The sequence below is a fragment of the Dipodomys merriami genome, unplaced genomic scaffold (assembly GCF_024711535.1).
Source record: "Dipodomys merriami isolate MVZ:Mamm:240054 unplaced genomic scaffold, mDipMer1.0.p SCAF_165, whole genome shotgun sequence".
Lineage (NCBI taxonomy): Eukaryota > Metazoa > Chordata > Mammalia > Rodentia > Heteromyidae > Dipodomys > Dipodomys merriami.
Genome location: NW_027202993.1, coordinates 708,099 through 719,690, shown reverse-complemented (window position 1 = coordinate 719,690; position 11,592 = coordinate 708,099). Strand labels below are relative to the sequence as shown.

The window sequence follows — 11,592 nt, the reverse complement described above, 5'->3', positions numbered from 1 at the left end:
TATAGTGTCTTGAAGCCAGACTGAAACTTGCAACTCCACTGCCTCCATTAACAATGCTTTATCACCAGGTACTGGAGGCTGATAATTATAACTCTAGCTAATCAGGAGGTTGATAACTGATATTTAGTTCAGACAGCCTGAGCAGGAAATATTATGAGTCTCTCCTCTCTAGTTCACTAAAAAAAAGCTTGCAGCTGAACTGTAGTATAATTGGTAGAGCAATAAGGTCAAGGGAAAGAAGCGTGGGATTGTCATATAGCCCCCGAGTTCAAGCCCTAAGACACAAATATGCACAGACACACATTCATACACACACACACATACTCCCACACACTTGTACACGCACAAATTACCAGGCAAAGTTGTACCTTAAATACTTATCCAGAGATTGGACAACAGTCTACTTACTTGTGAAGGATTTTCCTTGATTATTTTGATGGAGGAGGATAGTTCATGGGACACAGACGACAAGACTTTAGTGAGGAATACTTTATAAACGACTAGCTTATAAAAAGAACAGGAGCAGGGTTTTTATCTTTAAATCTTACATTCCTTCAACTATACTATTTAAAAAAAAATCATTGAATTATGAGAAAACAATGCACCTCTTCCCTTCTCCCCTTCCCCTCTGTCATAAAATATGACAAAAGATTCAAAAATACTCTTTTATCTTACAAGAATGTACACTTGTACAAATGTCTGTCTATATGTGTAACAATACATGTGTTTTCCAATACTTGTTTGATTTTCCCACCGCTAAGAACTTGCCTTTTTTCCAGATGAAAGCACACTGGGGTTTCAAAGGCAAGTAAGATTAGGAAACAAAAACCTAATAATGTCTTAGGAAGTAGATGTCAAAAATTGATGCAAGAAGCACATGGCAGGCCAAGGGGGCCCTGAGAGGCAAAATGATTTGTGCAGGATGAGAGGAATAGTGACAAATAAGGCCTGGATCTGACCTAGGAAGGGCTATTTGAGGTTGAGACATGCCTGTATCTAGGCCTAGCTGAGGCTATTGGGATTTGACAATGTCCACATGTGTATAAAGTGATGTGGGAGGGGAGATTTCAGCCTCCAGTTTGTCTTGGGGATGGTCTTATGTGAGCAAGCAGCTTAGATCATTGGGCTCTGAGAGATGATACTACCTCACTCACAATGGAATAGAATATAGATCTCTGAGAGCCACGCAACTGTAACCTACAGTTAGCTCAAGCCAGCTCACTTGGCCTGTGGCTCAGGAACAAGAAAGATGTTCCTGTACTGTTTTCAAAGTCAAGAGACTCAGGTCTCAAGCATGAGAGGTGTGAGTGCCTCACTCGATGCTGCAGACATTCGATCAGTGCCCAACCACGAATCCAATGTCTCAGGACTTTTTATAAGAAGAAACCAAGGAAATCACAAGGAAATTCAGGCCAGGTGTAACTATGACAGTAAACCTATTTAATCTCATCCTAGCCCACACTAGAAACTTCTTCTTATATGCTTTTATATGTGTAGACAGAAAATATTTGCTGTGCACTTTTCAATCCACTCTACTACAATTACTCAGTTTGAAGTGTACTCTCATTTCCATGTTTCATAGATCCATTCTTTTTTACCACCTCAGTGTGACAATGAGTTCATCCAAACCCTGAATGTGCCTTATTATGTATGGAGCCTGGACTCAGGCTTTCTGGAAATTCTGGTAATGGACCTTGTCCCTACCTACCAGAAAGCTGATCCCTTCTATGTGGGAAACTTCCTCCACCACTTCACAAAGTGTAGGACAATGGATCAGTTGCTGGATATTCTGAAAGTGAGTGTTCCTGGGCTGGGAACGTGGCTTAGTGGTAGAGAGCTTGCCTTGTATGCATGAGGCCCTGGGTTCGAATCCTGACCACGACATAAGCAGAAAACAAGCCAGAAGTGGTGCTGTGGCTCAAGTGGTAGAGTGCTAGCATTGAGCTGAAGAGCTGAGGGACAGGGCCCAGGCCCAGATTTCAAGCCCTGACAAACAAAAGAGTTAGTGTTCCTAAGCCAGGCACCAGTAACTGACACCTGTAATCCTAGATACTCAGGAGACAGAGATCTGAGGTTCACGGTTCAAAGCCAGCCCTGGCAGGAAAGTCCATGATACTCCTCTCCAATAAGACACTAGAAAACCAGAAGTGGTGCTGTGGCTCAAGTGGTAGAGGGCTCCCCTTGAGCTGAAAGGCTGAGGGATAGCACCCAAGCCCAGAGTTCAAGCCCCATGACAAACAAAAGAAGTTAGTGTTCCTCCTTCAAACCCAGGGCTGATGAGACCCCCTGGCAGAATATTGGAATACTAGGTACATCTCTGAGACAGTTTCACTGGGGTCTAGTCAAAGGAGCTTGGCTTGAGACAAAGAAGTGCAGTCCTTGGCTAATTCCTTAGGACTGGGCTGCCAGAATATTTCATGTGCCTCATAAGCTAGTGGAGCCTTAGTAATTTGCTTGCTGAGAGACTAGGATTTAAGGAAGGAGCAAGTGGCACCCAACGTCAACGCTCACCTAGGAAATCACTATCTTTGAGGCCTTTGAAGGAATATAGACAGAAGAAAGGAGGCAACTTTTACTTTAATTGGGGGCTTGAGTGCTGTCCCATTTCTAACACACTACCAATTGAGCCCCAGGTCCAATTCTGGCCTTTGACTGGTTAATTGAAGATAAGTATATTTAGATTTTTACAAACTAGACTGGGTTCAAACTGTGATTCTCAGATCTCACCCTCCAGATTAGTAGGATTAGAGGCATGAGCCATTGTGCATTTATTTGGACAGATGCACATAAGCATCTTCACAGAATTACCATGAAGTTGTATATACATATCTGCAATTTTGTGTGTCATGTTTACATTACCATGTGGGACTTAGTGAGTCCTATGTGTGTCCTGTTAGTTCAGAAAAGGAGAAGCATAGAGTTAACTTCCTTCTCTCCTCCCATTGGTACAGATACTTCTACCATAACTGAGAAGAAGTTGAACAAGTGAAGAAGTAAGTGGACGCTGGCACAAAGAATTCTATCCTTGAAAACTTGGTATCTTTGAGGTTTCTGAATCAAACTCAACTTTCTTCTTTGAACACCAGTTGTAATTTTCAACAGGGGGTTGAGGCTTGGCACATCAGTGGATAGCAGATTACACAGTTGTGGTTGTGGTTGTGCTTTTGGACTCTCATGGATGACAGGGAGGGCTGTGTGTAGCAAGTCAGATCCAGTGGGGAAAAATTTCTCTTCCTATTACAGGGAGAATTTTAGAGGATTATATTTGAGAAATTACTAGAAGTGGGTTGTGAGGAGCATCCTGCTTGCAGGAGTCTCTTTCCACTTCCCAACAATCAATCTGTCCACAGCGTTGTTTGTTTCATCCTCCCCATGTGGATGGACTTCTACCCTGATGATTTCTATGAGCCCAAGAACAATGACACCCTGAAAGAACTGACACAGAATGTCAAGCTCATCATGGCCTCTTCAGACCTGCTCTTCCGCTTACATATTTTTCTGGACCAGCTGGAGGAACCCATGAGACCAAGAAAAAGAGGAAGAAGTCCTTGTTTAGATGCCCCAGAGCTTGTGAGTAGGAATGGAACCTGAGTCTCTAGGGATGTGTCTGATTGGCCAAGAGCCCTTAGTACTCCCCAGCTTGGCAAAATTTCCTTTTATGGATATTCTTTGCCAGGTAATGTCTGTTCTCCTTTTGAAAGAACTTGGAAGTAGCCACTCATTAGAAAAAGCCTACCTCCTCATCAGTGTTCAGTCCCAACTCAAATCCTACTGCTTCTCCTATTAGATCATCTTGGAAGTTTAGTGACACCTTAACTACGAGGGTCTACTCAAAGACTCCTGTACCTATTTTCATTCTCAGGTTTGCATCACCGTAGAAAAGCTCCTGCAGAACTTCAGATAAAGAACCCATCAGTGATGTCGTCTATGGTGACTGATGGAGATTGGAAGCCATCGCTGATCTCCAGAAATCCTGTGAAGGTAGAGGGTGTTTTTCAATTTGTAGAAAGGCCAAAGTAGGTTTTGAGTCCTGTGGACATCCAACTGATTCTGAACCCCACATGTGATGCAGGTGTATCTACACATACCACCAAGGAAAAAGACGATACAGAATGTCTTCCATTGATGTTCACAATCCAGCTAGATCAGCTCTAAATCAGTCAAAAAAAAAAAAACACTTCTTGGTGTGATAGTTAAATATGTGCTAATGGAAAATGACCCCAGTGTATGTTTAGGAAAACCAATAAGTGAGGTCCAAAATCTAGATTCAGTTGAGGAAAGGGAATCTTTCCTCACAGAATACCCAGACCAATCTCTCTTCTTGCAAGGTATCCAATTTCCAGTTGATAAATTAGAATCTGTCCCTCCCTGGACTCAGGAAGAAAATCCTGTCTTTATTGAGGAAGTAGATCCCTTTGAAGACTCTGAGGCAGAATTTCTGCCTGAAGGCACCTTAGAGGCCAATCTAGATTTTGAGATTCCTTCTCCCCTTCCTAAGAAAATCCTTATTTTTCTTTTTTTTCTGATTTTTGTAAAAGGTTCATTCTATTTATTTTTCTAACTTTATTAAAATGTAAATGTTTTTGACATATTCTAGAATTCATGAATCCTAAATATATTTCTTTTTAAACCTACAAACTAAAGAATCGTGCATACCTGTTCTGGAGGCGGGGAAGCAGAGTGACAGGGGGCTGTAGAAGAGAGCCTACTGGATATAATCGGAGCTGTTAAATGCAACAAGAGTGACAAGGAAGCCAGCCCATGCCTGTATGGGGTGATAAGGTGGCTACAAAAGGTCTAGAACATAGCAGATCAGATGTCCTAGAAAGCTATTCTGTCAATTGGGACAAATACCACAATACTTATAGCGTTAAGTGGGACTCTCTTCCAACAATGAGTTCAAATCTGTATACATTTTCATTGCATTCATTTGCCTTGAGCAAATATGGAAGGAAAATTTGGCTCCAATAATATAAAAAGTCTACTTTGGGCTGAAAATATTTGACAAAATATATAGGAGTTATGTATACTGGAAAGTAAAAGCCATCATCAATAGAAGAAAGAAGGCTTACATAGATGAACAAACACAAAATCAGGAAAAATTTCCACAATTAAATCAGTTATATGTAAATACATGTTATATTCTTTATGTTCTACATAGTATATTATATAATATATAAGATTCAATATGATTTTTCAAACTAAAAAGGCATTTAAAATTTTAGAATTGCGTGTTTTTTTGCGCAAAACATTAGTGTAAATGTTATTGGAGAAAGTAGTGATATAATTTGATTATAATTATATGAATATATATTTGTGTGTTTCTAGATATAACACTGATTATACATAAATATTATATACATATATTTGTATATATCTGTCTATGAAGTGAATATAATGAAAGTGAATATAATGAAACTGAGTTTAGTATGTATAAAAAAGTTGAGTACATGAGACTCAAACCTGTAATCCTACTGATGTAGGAAGCTCGGTTTTGAGTTTTAGTATCTCTTATCCCCAAGCCTTAGATTTTTCAGAGGAGGCATGGGCCCTCCAGTGTAGCAAACAAACATATGCCATGGGATCAAACTCCCTGACCACAGAGGAAAGTCAGTAGAAATCAGGACAAGCTTCTTATCTTGACTGTGTACTCAGTTCCTGTACCAAGAAGGCCATCTTTAGAACACCAGATGGAAAGTTGGCATTCCCTCCACAAGGTTCTAAAAATATCCTTCTGAACGATAGTCTGACTATATTGAATTAAATCTTTTTCCCTTCGCAAGCTGCAAACACGTAGAAATATGACAAGAGCTAAAGAAAGATGGTCAAAGACTTACAAATACATAAAATTATATACTCTGTTTCAGTAATTCAATGACAAATTGTCAAAGGCATGTCGAATTTTTTTAAAGGAAATAGAAACATACTCTGAGTTTATCAGGAACTGGGTGATATTTTGGTTGCTGAATTGTTGAATGCACTTCTGGACAAAGGAGACACATACCTTGGGGAAAATTGTGTGGGGTTGGGTGTCCTCACACGGCTTCACAAAAAAATGGCCATAACATCTAGGATGTCACAGCCAACTTTGCCATGGCAGCAAGTAGGTGTCAGGCACTGATTTTGCCCTGAAGTGGACTCAACAACACCAACAGGCAAAAAGAATGAGAAGGAATGACTATTATCCACCAAACTTCAGCTTAAATAGCTGTCCTTACCAGAACTAGGATAAATTGAGCTGGAAAAGGCTGATCTCCATGTCAGGATCCTGAGCACTAAGGACTAGTGTGTGTGTGTGTGTGTGTGTGTGTTTGTGTGTGTGTGTGTGTGTGTGTGTGTGTGTGTGTGTGTGTGTGTGTGTGTGTGTGTGTGTATGTGTGTGTGAATACTGGGGCTTGAACTCAGGGAGATGACCTTTAGCTTTTTTTAATCAAGGGTAACAGTCTACGACTTGAACCAAATTTCCATGTCTTGATTTTGAATGGTTAATTAGAGATCAAAGTTTCAATGTTGCACATGTTCATTCTTTGTCCCTCCTTTTCAATGACACCTTTAACTTCTTTTTTTTTTTGGGTCCGGTCATGGGGCCTGAACTCTGGGCCTGGGCGCTGTCCCTCAGCTCTTCAGCTCAAGGTTAGCGCTCTACTGCTTGAGCCACAGCGCCACTTCTGGCTTTTTTCTTTTTTCTTATGTGGTGCTGAAGAATCGAACCCAGGGCCTCGAGCATGCAAGGTAAGCGCTCTACCACTGAGCCACCTTCCCAGCCCCCCTTAAACTTCTGAAAGAGAGATAAATGTAAAAAAAAATGAAAAAAATGAAAGAAAATTAATATCATCTTGTTTCTGTTTCCTGGTCACTGATTATTTTTGAGATAGTGCTTCTTACTAATAAGAATTATTGGTAGAATCTGAAAACCTATTTGAGTAATAAATAGACTAGGAAAAATGTTGTCTCCTATTTTTTATCACTACATTTCTTTTTGTCTAAGTATACATGCCAGACTTACCCTAAGGGCCTAGAATAAGCAAAATGGCTTATAGAGCTCAGATCATATCTTTCCACAGAAGATGACAGCCCCAGAAGAAAAACTTGTCCACAACTTGCACAAGGAAGAGAGAGTTTGATGTCTCCTTAAATCTTAGGATCGAATACTCATGAAGAACCCTGGGGACTGATGACAGCTTAAGGACCTAACATTTCCTGTGTCGTTCCACCATATGAACAGTCACCAGTCTCCCATCATACTGTAGGTGGCACGCCTGACTGGTGACCTTGGCTGTGTCATGAGAACGTGCAGCAGGGCTCTGTCATGGTCATTGGAGAGTCAGTATTGCACACTAAGAGGACATTCATGAAGGTGGTAACAAGGCCTGAGTCAGGGTTTGTCAGATCTAGATGATTTGTAACAGGCACTACTGTATTCTGGCTAAGAATGTGGATATATCATCGGGGTCTTGCACACAAATTTATCAAGTGTTAGCTTGCAACATTTCTGCATGAAAGCCAGCAAAAGGTCATCAATGCCCTCTGAACATATTCTCATCAATATTTAGTAAGTAAAAAGCTATAAAAATCAAGTTCATCATGACGAAAAATCTGATATGAAAACCAAATTGCAGGAGCATTTACAAAAAATGTTTTTCTGTATGTATCAAATGTGACAAAATATTAAAAATTAATGAAGCTGGGAAAGTTAAATTGATTTCTTTTTTTACTATGGTTGCAACTGTCTTTTACATTTAAACTACTTAACAAAAAGAAGGTAGGCCAAGTACCACTGGTGGCTCACACCTGTAATTCTAGCTAGTTAGAAACCTGAGATCTGAGGAAAGTGAATTGAAGTTAGACTACTTAGGAAATCCAGTGAAACTTTGATCTGTAATTAACCATTCAAAATCAAGACATGGAAGTTTGGTTCAAGTCTTAAACTGTCACCCTTGATTAAAAAAGCTAAAGGTCAGCTCCCTGAATTCAAGCCCCAGTATTCACACACACACACACACACACACACACACACACACACACACACACACACACACACACACACACACATTCTCAAAAATAACCAGTGACCAGGAAACAGAAACAAGATGATATATATTTTCTTTCATTTTTGTCATTTTTTTCAGAAGTTAAAGGGGTCATAGAAAAGGAGGGACAAAGAATGAACACCTGCAACACTGGTATTCAATTGGTACTATGTTGAAAATTACCTATGAAATTTGTTTTGGGGGAAGAATGGGAAAACAGAAAAAGAGATAAAGTGAAAGGGTAAAATTGTCCAAAAAAATGCACTCCGGGAATTAGAGCTGTGGCTCAATATGAGTGCCATTATTCAGCAAAAGAGCTCAGAGAAAGTGTCCAGGCCCTGGATTCAAGCCTCATTACTGACTAAAACAAAAACAAGAAAAAAGAAATGTAATCCTTACCACACGATTGTAACTAAAACCTCTACAGCACAATAATAATAATAATAATAATAATAATAATAATAATAATAATAATAATAATAATAATAGAAGTAGATGATGATGAAGAAGAAGAAAAAGGAAGTTAAAAAAAAACCAAACCTGTGAGAAAAATTGAGAGAGCAAGGGAAGGACTGACCTTTCAAAAAGAAATATATCCATACCTGACTTATATGCCTGTAACCTCAGTGTAATTCACATTTATAATAACAATACAAAAGAAAAAACAGAAATGTAGTGCTGGAGCCATAACTCAAATGGGAGGTCAGACTAATATGTATGTGATACCAAGGTCAACCCCCTTATCAATTTCTCCTTCAAAAATGGTTCTTCTTATCACTTGTGCTTTCCTTAGCTTATGAAAAGGGGTGCAGTTAAAGAAAGAGAAAGGTAATCTGTCAGGCACAGAACTGTACTTGCAAAGAGCAGTACTCACTAGAACACATGTTTACTAGACCACTTTATGACTCCATGTTTTCTGAAATAAACAGAACTAGTTGGACTTGAATACATGCTCCACTGTATACTAGATGGGGGCTCAAAATTATTGAAACTCTCTGGATCTCAAATTCTTTACAGGTAAAATGAGCATAACAATACGTACCTCACAGCATTATGAGATCTGGTTGTCATCAAACATGGAGCGGTTTTATCTTTGGTGTGTGTGCAACACTCAAACATTGCTGGAAGGAGTAAAAACTGGCATGATGTTTACTATATTACTTAAGAGTAATACAACATGCCTGTAATCCTACTTACAAAAGAGGCTGAGAAAAGAGGATCAAGGTTTTAAGTCTGGAGGAAACTGGATCAGATTCATCTCCAATGATCTCTAAAAAAGATTGAGGTGGAGTTTGGTTCAAGTGGTAGAGTGCTATACTGGAGCATAAGCCTCAGGAACAGTGCAAAAGGACTGAGTTCAAGCCCTAGGACCAGCACAAGCACACACACATGCACAAGCACACACACACACTAAATTGTTTGTGTTCCTATCATCCTGCTTAACAATATATTTCCTTTTCCAAGCTCACCTGATTTTTTCTGTTTTAAAAGGGACTTCTGTGTAGCACAGGCTGCTCCTAAACTTACAATCCTCCTGGGTACTGGGAGTACAGGCAAGCCTACTATAATTGCCTTCACTCAGTAACACTATTTATAACATATTAGCAAGAAATTCATTCATACTCATGAAGATATTTGGCTTAAAGCTGTTCACAGTAATATTCTACTGTACAAAATGTAAATAATATAACTGGATATGTTACTATCCTACCACATGGTAATACCAGCCAATACTCAGGAACCTGACACAGGAGAATAAGCAGGTGAGGAAAGCCTGGTCTACGCTGCAAAACCTGGTCTCCAAAGGAAAGAAATTCTATAAATATTAATCTACTATGAAACATACAATATGTTAAATTTATATAATGTAACGAATAGATCATTATTAATAAAAATAAAATTTTGGCAGAAATTTTAAATACATACATATGCATATATATTTAAACTTGTAGAAATAAAATTTCAAGTGCTTTTATCTGCATCTTTCAGTCTACCTGTCACCTACTTATTTACTGACACATTGATTTCTGTTTAGTCTTCACAAAACACTGTTCTCTCACATAAGTACACAAAATTGTAAAACAAAAAGTACAAAACAAATATTATCATAAATACAAATGTAGTTTAATCCCTACCAAAATAATTTGGAGAAAACATACATTAAGTTAATGGCATTGTATACTGCTCAGGAAGGGGAATCTAGGAAAATGTAGATTGTATGTGTGTGTGTGTGTGTGTGTGTGTGTGTGTGTGTGTGTGTGTCTGTCTGTCTGTCTGTCTGTCTGTCTGTCTGTCTGTGTCTGTGTGTTTTCCATGAGTAATATTGGAGTTAGAATTAAATGTATTATTCTTGCTTGGTCTTTTTGCTCAAAGATGACACTCTACCACTTGATCCACATCTCCACTTCTGGATTTTGTTTTCTTAATTGGAGAAATATCTCAGATTTTCTGCATGGGCTGCTTTAAACCTGAATCCTCAGTTTTTGACCTCTAAAGTAGATAGGTTTTAAAATATGAGCCACTGGTGGAAATCAACTACGTTAATATTTTTGCATGTTTGAATGAATTTTAAAGTAATACATATATGTTACATTTGAGAGTGACTGGAAATAGTCATTAACGTTTAACAGAATTTAAAACATACAAAGCTGAGAATGGCAAGTAGCTGAGAACAGAATGGAATAAATCAAAATTACCTATGACAGTTTTCATTCTGTGCACAGAAATAATTACATTATTGGAGCCCAAAGCCATCAGATAGCTGAGCTCCATCTGGCTGCTATGCTCATGAGGCTAGCTGGTGCTATTCACAAGAATGTGATGTTGTTGGATAGTAGGGATCAGCTTCAAGTTAAGAACCTGAAATATTTCTATTCATCTAGAAGAGGAAACATACCAGGACAAGAAATGTGATTAAAATTGCTGAATGCAAAAACCATCCAAAGGAAGACCGAATAACTTTCTATATCTGAAAAGAGTATTCTCTCACAAAGAATCATGAGCTGAATATAGTGGTCAATGTTTGTAATCTCTGAACTTGGGAGGCTGATTTAGAAGTTAGCTTGAGGCCAGCCTAAGTTTTAGGTAATCAGAAGGACATATAGTAAAATGCTATCTTAAAACAACAACAACAAAAGACCCAGTGACTGGGAGTGTTTTTAGTGTTAGAGTGCTGGCCTTACATGCAAGAAGCACTTGATTTGATTCTTCAGTATGTCGTAAGCAGAAAAACTGGAAGTGGTGCTGTGGCTCAATTGGTAGTGTGCTAGCCTTGAGCAAAAGAAATTTAGGAAGAGTGCACAGACCCTGATTTCAAGCCCCAGCTCTGGCAAAATTTAAAAAAAAAACAAGTGCAAAATGCTGTTTGTTGAAATAAATATGTTGAAGAATTTTTATACTCACTAGAAAATAGTGCTGTTGGGAATTCATAATGAACTTTGTTAGGAAAAATTAAAGTAAATTAATGAAATATTATCTGGCATTGGAAAGAACAAGTGAGATGTAAAAATGATTGGTGCCTATAGTTAATTGATACAACAATTTATAGATACACTTGCCAAAC

The 11,592-nt window shown here is 38.6% G+C and overlaps 1 long non-coding RNA gene across 1 annotated transcript; it reads left to right on the top strand.

The window, feature by feature from the left end:
• The first annotated feature begins 3,940 nt into the window (after window positions 1–3,940).
• LOC138828814 (uncharacterized) lies at window positions 3,941–7,181 on the top strand. Its single transcript, XR_011372373.1, has 3 exons — window positions 3,941–3,981; window positions 6,704–6,732; window positions 7,065–7,181. It is a non-coding gene; the product is annotated as an uncharacterized lncRNA (long non-coding RNA).
• The last annotated feature ends 4,411 nt before the right edge of the window (window positions 7,182–11,592 follow it).